The sequence below is a fragment of the Ochotona princeps genome, chromosome 2 (genome assembly GCF_030435755.1).
Source record: "Ochotona princeps isolate mOchPri1 chromosome 2, mOchPri1.hap1, whole genome shotgun sequence".
Classification (NCBI taxonomy): Eukaryota; Metazoa; Chordata; class Mammalia; order Lagomorpha; family Ochotonidae; genus Ochotona; species Ochotona princeps.
Window position 1 is genome coordinate 88,508,754 of NC_080833.1, and position 10,779 is coordinate 88,519,532.

The 10,779-nt window shown below is 37.4% G+C and overlaps 1 non-coding gene across 1 annotated transcript; it reads left to right on the forward strand.

The window, feature by feature from the left end:
• The first annotated feature begins 5,496 nt into the window (after positions 1-5,496).
• On the forward strand, positions 5,497-5,631 carry LOC118758633 (U4 spliceosomal RNA). The gene has a single exon (XR_004995739.2). It is a non-coding gene; the product is annotated as a U4 spliceosomal RNA (small nuclear RNA).
• Positions 5,632-10,779: the final 5,148 nt, after the last annotated feature.

A 10,779-nucleotide genomic window follows, 5' to 3' on the forward strand; every position in this document is an offset into this window, starting at 1 on the left:
TGGATTTACATTTTCCTTACACAAAATTTATAAATTATAATATGTTCTTTAAAGCAAAATGTGTTATGATTCTTGCTTTTAGGCACAGAGCAACATGACAACCATGTGTGCAAATAAGCTAAACAAACAGAAAACTGAAATCATGAATCCTGTAAAAAGCAATTTTAGAAGAAATTTTAATACATTTTAATGAATTATACATATATAATTGCAAACATAATTATATTCCTTACATACAAAAATTATTTCAAAAAGTTAAGGTAAGACTTCACCTATGTATCTCATGTTATGTACACATTGCAAGTGCGCAGCCAAACAGCCAGCCCCTTAAGGACACAATAATATGTAATAATGACTGTGAAAGAAATTAGGAAGTGTTTATCACTGAACAGATTTTGAAGCGAACAAAAGCTCCATTTAACTAAAGGTAGTTAATTTTAATATGCTTCAAATTGAAAGCTACGAACCCATAGCATTTATTACCAGTGAGGGTCACACAGCTAACCATATCCCTGCACTTTTCTCTCCTTAGTTGTTTGACTTACTGAGATTTGTGAGCATAATTTGAGGCCTTCGATCAGACTGCCATCCAGCAAATGCATTACGCAAAGCCATCTCATAACAAGCGAATCACAGTGAATTCTGTGGCCATGTACGTTAGAATAACCTCAATTTATTTCCAAATGATTTAAATTTGATTGCAATTTTTTACTTAAACATTGAAATGTCCTAAGCTTCTTGGCTGACACATTCATATGCTCATATGGAAATCCACTGGAGATAAAATATCTTTCCCATCATATTTCAATAAAGCATCAGGGGAGATTGTGTCTACAGGAATTTAGACGCAATATGGCATATAGAAACCTGATAGAAATGGTTTCGACCCAGTGGCAAAGATTACATCAAAAGCATGTTTCTAATTGCATTTTACTAATCCTTTGTTTCTTTATCAAGAGTAATATTCATGGGCCCGGCGGCGTGGCCTAGTGGCTAAAGTCCTCGCCTTGAACGCCCCAGGATCCCATATGGGCGCTGGTTCTAATCCCGGCAGCTCCACTTCCCATCCAGCTCCCTGCTTGTGGCCTGGGAAAGCAGTTGAGGATGGCCCAATGCATTGGGACCCTGCACCCGCGTGGGAGACCTGGAAGAGGTTCCTGGTTCCCGGCATCAGATTGGCGCTCATCAGCCCGTTGCGGCTCACTTGGGGAGTGAATCATCGGATGGAAGATCTTCCTCTCTGTCTCTCCTCCTCTCTGTATATCTGACTTTGTCATAAAAATAAATCTTTAAAAAAAATACGTGATCTTTGTGCAGGATACAAATATGAGTATTCTATTTGCATTATTTGTTTCAAAAACCTGACCTGAGGTTATGAATAGGAAATGCTTGTGATGGCTGTGGTTATAAAGACCTCTTTTAAGTAGGACAGAAATGTTGTTAAATTTGAAAAATAAAAGCTTTTCTTTTAGCAACTGTCCCTGATAATAGAACAAGAGCTTCCATAAAATAATGAACACGCTTGTAAAAACTTATTTATTTCTAAGCATTTCATGCCATTGATGGATGGTACAACACAAGAATGCTTTCTAAATTATACCTAAGTAACAAAAATTTTGCTTCATTAATCTCTTTCAAAAATGGCTGATTGCAGTTATCTGGCCCCCCTCTTTCCCCTTGAATTTCAGTCTTACTTAAAGCTTGGCTGATTTGAAGCACAAAATCCAGAACTGTGCATCCCCAGCTGAATTTTCAAATGATGGCAGCAAAGAATCGAAACTGAATTTCTGGGTGTTCCTTGTTTAAGTTTCATAAATTTGTAGTTTCTTTGTGAGTTTTAGGGAAAGTGTCTCCTAATTCTGGATTTCTCTCATAATGTCAGAAATAAAATTTATACCTGAAACATACAGTCTTTTGCCATCTTTTCCAGGAGATACTTAAGAATCAGAAAAAAAATCTATGTATTAAAAAATAGTCTTTGAATTAATTAAATCATGATAAGGCTGAAATTCATCGAACTATCATAGGTTTCAACCTACAGTCTTATTTGAATTAAAATTTGTATCCCCCATTAGGCTATTAACAGCTGCAAAAATAATCGAAGAAGTTTAAATAGTCTTTTACCTTTTCATATTTCAAATGTAATGCTGTGGTTTGTGCACATTTTGAATGTTTTCCAAGGCATCACTTTCTGAAGTACATCCCTCACTCTCAAAAATTAAGAATTTAAATCTAATCTGAGTGTGATACTTATAAGTGGGCCTCTGGCCAATCTTAGTTCACTGGCAAGTACAGAAGCTAGGCTGGAATGTGGGGCATGCTTATTTTATCACACCTACTGGTTTGCAGGAGTCAGGGATGGGAGTGGACTGGGCAGGACCAGGCTGTAAAACCGCCAGTGAGAGTTGGAGCTGGGAGTAGGCCAGGTCAGGCCAGGTTGCAGTATCTGATGGCAAAGGTCAAGACAAGGGATAGGCTATTCTGAACTGAGTCAGAGCAACCACTGGCATGCACAAGATCTGGGACTGGGAACAGGCCTGGTTGGGCAGCTTAGGGGACACCCTGGTGAACTTGTGGTTCACACTGGTGAGTGAGAGAGCCAAAATGGGGTTGGTGATCTGGGCTGGACACATCTGCAGCATGCCTAAGCACGGGCAGGTATGTACTCTGCAATGTGCCAGACTTCACTAGACTCCAGCATCCTCTGGTACTCATAAGAGCCAGAGTGGATGTAGGACAGGTTGGATTAGGTTTCTGTTCCCACTGGGCCGCATGAGAGTTGTGTCAGTGTGTAGCTGGGCTGTAACAGCCAACAGTAAAAACTGGGTTGGGTGTGGGCCAATTGTGTAAAGCTATTGTTCCTGCCAGGATAGGAGATAAGCTAAATTAACCCAGACCAAGGATCCACCAGTGTGCGCAAAATCCGCCACTGAGAGGAGACCTAATAGAGGAGGTTCGGGAACTCGTTTGTCAGGGTGCAGTCTCTGCAGGTGAGTACAAAATCAAAGCAGTCCAGAGCAGACCAGGTTACAGTTCCTGCTGGCATATGTTTAGCTCAGGTACGAGAATTGGCAAGACTCGACCATTTCATAACATGCACTGGCAGGTCTGAGAACCAGGATGGGGTACAGGACTGGCTGGGTCTCACCACATCACCAGCCAGTTCACATTAAAACCAGGACTTGCAGCTGACTGCTCCAGGCTGGACCAGAGCTCCAAACAGTGTGAACTGGAATGAGGCCAGACCAAGCTAGGTTAGGCTACAGCACCTATCAGCAAATGTCAAGGTGAGATGTGCCACTCCAGACTAGACTGCAATACCCGCTAGCACAATACGAGACCAGAACAGGAGATTGAGGTTGGTAAGGGAGTAGTGGGGGCTGCACGTCTAGGCTACCACTTATGCTGACAAGTATGACAGCTGGAGCTGGGGACAGACTAGATTGAGCAGGGCTATAACACCCGTTGGTCTACGTGTGAACTGGCTTAGGGGAAAATCCAAACTCTTGTAGCTGATTTGTATCCATTGGTACAGGAATGAACAGGTAAGGGCAGGTGGGTTTGGCTTTGCTGAAGCATCAGCTGGCAAGTGCTGGGAATGAGAGCAAGTCCTGCCAAGCTAGACTGCTGAACCATCTGGAGAGTTCAAGATATGGGGTGGGGAGTGGATACACGAGCGAGGTTCTGGGCTCCACTCTGGTGAGATGTAACTCTGATTGGTGAGTGTGAGAACCAGGACTTGGAGTGGGCCTAGCTCGACAGGTGGTGGCATCCACTGACGTGAGTGTGAGACGGAGGATGGAGTTGGTTGTGTTGAATTATGCTTCAGTGTCCAATGATGTACACAAGACCTCAGTGGGATGTGGGGCAGACCAGACCGGTCCACCACACATGTTGTCACACACAGGAACCAGAGCTAGGGACCGGTCCAGTGGGGGTTATTGAGGGTCACTGACTGGGCGGCAACTCCTTCTGTGGTACATGAGGGCTGAGCTTATGTTGGGCATGGCTGGACTGGGCCACAGCATCCATTGGTTTGCTGAGGATGGAGGGAAGAACAAATTGATTAGCTACCCCAGTGAAGTTTGACAGCAAATTTCTGGTCCAACGGAGACTCAGAGGTGGATTATGATAGTCAAAAAACATCAGAAGGATTTCCTCATCCTTGGAGCAGCACTATCAGTAGCATCTCAGAACTACTGAAAATACATGAACAGAACCCTCAGAAAATGTTTCATAGTGGGGAACTTGGGATGACATCAGGTGGAATTCCCCATCCCCTGGGTAATGCAGGCATCTAGGCATGGTTTCTCCCCTGCCACCAAGATATGTGAAGAGGAAAAAAAAAAAGGTGTAAGCAATGGACTCACCCACTATCCCCTGTTGTTTGACCCTTTCCACCCTGACAAACTATGCAAACATCATCAGTGATAAATTAAAAAAAATTTAAAAAGAAGTGGGCCATTGGGAAATAACAAATATTACATAAAATAATTAAATATGAACTCTAATGCCTTTATAAAAAGTAGAGAGACAAGTCCCAGATATACTTGGTACACAGCTTACCTCTTGCTCTGAATTATCTCAAGGCTTCTATAAAGACCAGCACCAGACGAGCCCATACATCTTGCATCTCCAGGGCAGTGAGTCAAAATCGGCTTCTTCCTCCATTTCCTTCTTCTCCAACCCTCTACTCCTTCTTCTTTGTTTTCAAAAAATGGTCTGCATCAAATATTCTTTATAATGAAGAGGTGAGACAATATTTGTTGATCAAAGTAGTCTTATTAACTAACCACGTGAATCTGAATATATTTTAAATGTATAGTCTTTCGTGGAAATGTTCATGTGTTTCAAATAAGGCATGAATTCTTATTTGCTTCTATGCACATATGTATTTAAGCTATTTTTCTATTATTGTAGTAATACAATAGAAGAATTCTCTGGAAATTTCTCATATAGATTGGAATGACATTCTTCTAATTAATATTTCTTATGATCTTTTATTTTTTCAAATAGCTTTCTATACCATCTTCACTGTAAACTTATGACATTTTTGCATAGAATAATACATTATATCTTCTATCATTGTATGTTAACATTCCCATGCTCCATCTATTGTATTTTCTAGATTTTAATTTCTGTTATTCTTGACATATATTCATTGTATTTTGGTGTCACAAATTTGTTTGCCTATCCTCAAATCTGATCTTTAGTTTTCTGCACTTGTTTTATTAACTTTAATATATTTCTTACTTTTAAATTGTTGCAACTGTAAAATCCTTGCTCTTTACATCACAATAAATTGAATTTTTTTCAAAGACAGTGATATTTTTATTACATCATGTATTAATTATTGTGTAATTTTGTCTTATACATAGCTAATGTTAAAGTTATTAAACCTTTGTTGAATATATAAAGTAGTTATAAATGAACATTCAAAACAGACAGAAAACCAAAATCTTGTGTTGCTGCAATGAAGCAAAAATATATAAAATTAACTTTGCTCAGTGGCAGTATCATAGCCAAAGAGGTTTATCTGAGGCATGTTTATTGCTAATTGAAAACATTTCCCAAAAATATATAAAATTAGATTATACTTTATGGCCCATTTTTATACCCTGCAACTTAAGTGATGGCAAATGTTGCTATCATTAACTTCTTTTTTTTTAACATATATTTTTATTGCATTTCCTTTTTTTAAAACTAGTTACATTGCATTATGTAAGACATTTTTTTATGCACTGGGATTCCCCCCGCCTCTCCCAAAACCCTCCCCCGATGGTGGATTGCTCCACCTTGTTGCATTTTCATAGTTCAAATTCATTTGACATTCTTTCATTGGAGGTATTTACCAAGCATACAGTCCAGCATCTTATTGTCCTGGTAAGTTCAATGGTTTCTTGGTGAGACCATCTCTGGTCTGAAGGTAGAGCTGGCAGAGTATCATTCCAATCAATTAAAAGTCCCAACATAATATTTCCAACCATTTACAACATTATGGCATTAATTGACATGGTATTGATTAACCAATATGTTAATAGGAAAATGCAGGTTCTCAACCACAACATGTGACTTCTTCATAGACACTTCAATTTTGGTTTACATTCAACCGTATTCTATACACCTTAAAATGGCTTAGATTGCTATTCAGCTGTCTCATGCCTATTTTAATTTTAGTCTTTAGCAGTTTATAGCATTGAAGCATGATTTGGTGAACCTGGCTGTTTTTCGGGTGGTCTAACTCTGTAATTCTAACAGGATATATGTCAACAGTTTAGGTGAGCATGTTTAGGAGGGGTGTGCAGAGAAATCTTCCATATCCCAGTTAGGAGTAACTAATCTTTGTGTCCCACCCAGTGAGGTATAAATGCATCCCCGCTGACCGTTTCGTGTCTGGTTCTAAGCTTTCCTTGTTGTTCTCTGTCTATCTATTCTAGTTTTGTTTGTTTGTTTGTTTGTTTTGAGGGGTTTCTGGAGCGCTCCTGATGGTTATTATGAGAGGGGTTGGGGACCCAAAGTTGGAAGCAGGCAAGCACCAGAGAAAGCTCCTCTCCCTAGTCCCGAAGGAAGTTTACTGTTCTTCTGTTTCTGCGGACCGCTCAGGGATCCTGGTTGTTGTTCCGATGACCTTGGAATCTGCTAGGCAGGATTTGGGTTTCTTCCATCCCATGTGGTAGATCCAAATGGGGGTGGTTGACCTCAGAGTTCTTGGTCTCCGAAGGCACTCATTAACTTCTAAAATTACTATTCATTTGCTCATTATTCTCAATTTAAAACAGAATTATATTTCCTTTTCTTTTTGACACTAATTTTTCCATAGCTCCACATCTGTGGTGGTTAATGCATCAACTTAATTTGATTCAAATATCTGACTGAATACTCTCAGTGTCTGTGATGGCACCTCTAGAAGAAATTAGCATTTCAATTGACATACTGAGTGAAGCAGCCTCCCCAATATGTTCAGACATCATCCAAATTGTTGAGGTCCAAATAGAATACAGGACGGTTAATTTTTCTCTTTTTACCTGATCTGAACTCCAGTGAACTCAGTTTTTGACTTATGCAGAAGACAGAAGAATCTTAGAGAATGAACCGGATTGTTCATTAACCAGACAGTGACTCCAATTACAGTTGGTGTACCAGAAGTAATTTTATAGCTTGGACAAATTAACATTTTCTCTGATACCTGGAAAGCAGTGATTGACCTGGCAAATAAAACTTTTTCCCTCAATACTTGCTTATAAGGACTACCAGAGGGAACTACATTCAGTTGGAAAGGAAAGCAATATGCTTTCAAACTCCTATTTCTGGGATATGCAACTCCCCAATTATGTAACAATTTATCACACAGAGAGGTGAATCTTATACCTTCAGCATTCATATAATCTAGCAACATTATGTTTATTGGACATAGTGAGAAAGCTTCAGCAATTACTTTTGATATTTCTGTCACAAGTAGAGACAGGTTTTTAAAATTTAGATTCTTCTACTTCACTGAAATTTGCATGGTTGCATCACTGTAAAGCTGAGATGCCTCTTCTAAGGTGAAAGATAAACATAGGAAGAACAAATGCAACCCCTAATGTTCTCACAAGTTTTGATGTATGGTAGTTCTAATTTTGGTGTGTTGTATAATGTTTTTACTGGGTGACTAGAAACACTTCTTACTGTGAATAAGGCCAAAATAAGAAAAGGCTCCAGAGCAAACAGTCAAAACTGAAAGGACAGTACCCTCCTTCCTGGAATATACACTTGTGTAGTAATTTACCTTCCCTACACACCCTAGTCTGCCAAATCCACAGATTCTCATAATGCTTTATCTGTCATCCCGACAGCCCATACACCATTGCTTCTCATTAAGGAATTCACTTCACACCAAAATGAGTGTGACAATGGGATCATATTAATGAATTATCTTCTTACTATGCTATGCACCATTCCAAAATGCTTGGTTTGATAGAATTATAGAACAAAATTTTTGGAGACTCGTACAATGGCAATTATGTGACAATAACTTTCCAAAAAACTGTCTAAATCAGCATCAGATGTATGATATTACTTCTAGTTAGAATTCCATAGTTCAGGAACCATGGTGTGAAAGTAGCGCTGACACCACTTGTGGTTCCTCCTCATAACACAATGGTAAATATCTGTTCCTTCTCTGCATGGAATTATGCTCTGTTTGTCTACAAGTTTTATTTCCAAAGGGAGAAATCATTCAACCAATAAACACAATCCTGTTGCTGTTGAAATGGAAGTTGAGGTTTTTCACCTAACTACTTTGAGATCTTCGTGCCTGTGAATTAGTAGGCTAAGAAATGTATAATGTTCTGGCTGGGATGATTACTCATGATTACTTTCTAGAAATCTGCTACTACTTGGAAGAACATATTCAGAATTCATTTGAATGTGTTTTACTGTTAACATAATCTGTTATTATAGCTAGTAAAAAACACAGTATTTCAGTCTTGGCAGAACTGTTAATGGTTCAATTTCTCCATGAATGAAGTTTTTAAGCAACTTACTAATGACTTGCTGAGGTGCTTGACAAAGGTCAAAGTGTTAAGAAATGAGTGTTAGAAGAACATATGTGCTACCATAAGATATGTGTGTTTGCATATAAAATATATTAATTTAATTTGTTATCTTATAATGTGATGTACGATGCAATGTTTTCATGTCATAGTATTGTGAATTTTGTATCAAATTTTTTTCAGTGAAGATTATTGCTGTGGTAGGGATAATTGAGTTCTCCTAACAATATATTTAATTTGAAACAAATCCCCAAGTACAATGGTATTAAGACATTGTACTTGGAAAATAACTAGATAAAGAAGAAAACATCGACCTTAATGATAATGGCTTTGTAAAGAAGAACCAAGGAAGCATGTGTACCCTGCTCATCATGTGAAAATGCAGTAAGGAGCTACCATCAATAAATAGCTGACATAAAGCTGAATCAAATAGCACCTACGTCCTAGACTTTCAAGCTTCCAGAACCAAAGGAACAAAAACTATGTAGGTAAAAATAATTTTTTGGCAATGTGTTTATATTTGTCAAATTATGCCACTAATATATCAAGGAGAAGATTTACAATGAGTTATGCAGTTTTTCCCCTATTGTATTATTATTGTGTTTGTTTTAAAATTAAGTATATATTTTGGAGACATGTATGAATGCCAAGTATTCAAAGAATGAGCTAATTTCACATATAAAGATCAGTGTGCTTAGATATTAAATGGTTTGATCACATGTCCAGGATGGTGTTTTCACAAGAGATCATTATTTGAGTTTATGGACTGAGCAAAATAGATTGTATTTTACAATTTTAATAGCTACCACTCAGCCTGTTAAAGGCCCACAGTACAATATTAATATTGAATTTTGTTTTTCCAACTGAGCTTAGACACAATATTCTGACATTGGATTGGAATATTTAGCAATAAAAAATTGTTATTAGGTATTTGATTTTGGATTGGAGTTTGGACTAGTAGCTTTTTGAGTATCCAGTTTATGGATAACAAATTGTGGGGATTGTTGTCTTATATGTTAATGGAAGATAATTCCTTATAATAAATTGCTTATTGAGTTAATAGCCCCTTTTGATTGGATATGTTTAACTTATACTGTCAAAGAGTTAAAAAAAATCATAACCTTTTTGGCTCCCAATTTATAATCTACATTAAGATAGTAAATATTAACTGAAAATTTAGCCTTGGGTTATGCAGTATTATATAACTATTTTCCACATCCCTTTCTAATATTCACATCTCTTCTCTGTACAAGACAGGTGATGACATATAAATGCATTGGGATCTTAAAGCTAAGCTGACATGTTGCAAATGAATGGTTGGGCAGGAAGTCTGTTTCAGTTTATCTTTCTATGTTTGCCTGAAAATGTATGAGTGACCAAAATTCATTTGAGAAAACAAAGAAATACAATAATGATGCATTAATTTTTTAATGAAATGGATAGGAATATTTACTATTTCCCTAAAATATTAAATCTGACATTTCCTATACCTTTTTCACACATAAGGTCAAATATCTTGGAAAATGAGCTGTTTAAGAAACTGAAAGTCTTCATCCAGCATATGTAGATGCCATTTCAGTGTTAATTACATGGTTAACAGGTATTCTTTTATTGTTTTACACCTTCCAAAAGTTATTAGAATTCCATTATATTATAACTCATCAGGAGCTCCAGATCACACAGCAATGACTCCACAGAAATAAACTAGAAATTAGCTTGTGATTAATTTTAGAAACATGGAATATTCATGAGTGATTACATTACTATTCTTATATATTTTAAAGTCTCTTAACTACTTTGGCAAAAATAATTGGCTCGGTCATTCTATCAGAATAAGGATTTGATGGTTATTAAACTCAAGCACTTGTCTACAGAATTCAAATATCCAATCTTTACTAACAGAATCTCTACTAATACAAAATCAATCTTCCATTCAATATGCAGCTGTACTATGTTTTCACAAATATATTATCATGATCTGACTATCAAGCTTTGAATGTATTATCTTTTCAATATCCAGGGACATGTTTGTCTCTTTATCAGATATTTTCATTATTACACAATATTCATGTGTCCATAAAAACCTCAAGAAAATAATTTGATGATACCATCTGAATATACAGTACTATTTAAATGATTGAGGCACCTGCATGGTCGAAGCTACTGCTTGACCGTGGGTTGCTGTAGGATGAAATGACATGGAGCGTCGAAGAGGGCCTAACTCCTGAAAACTATATTGTCCAAA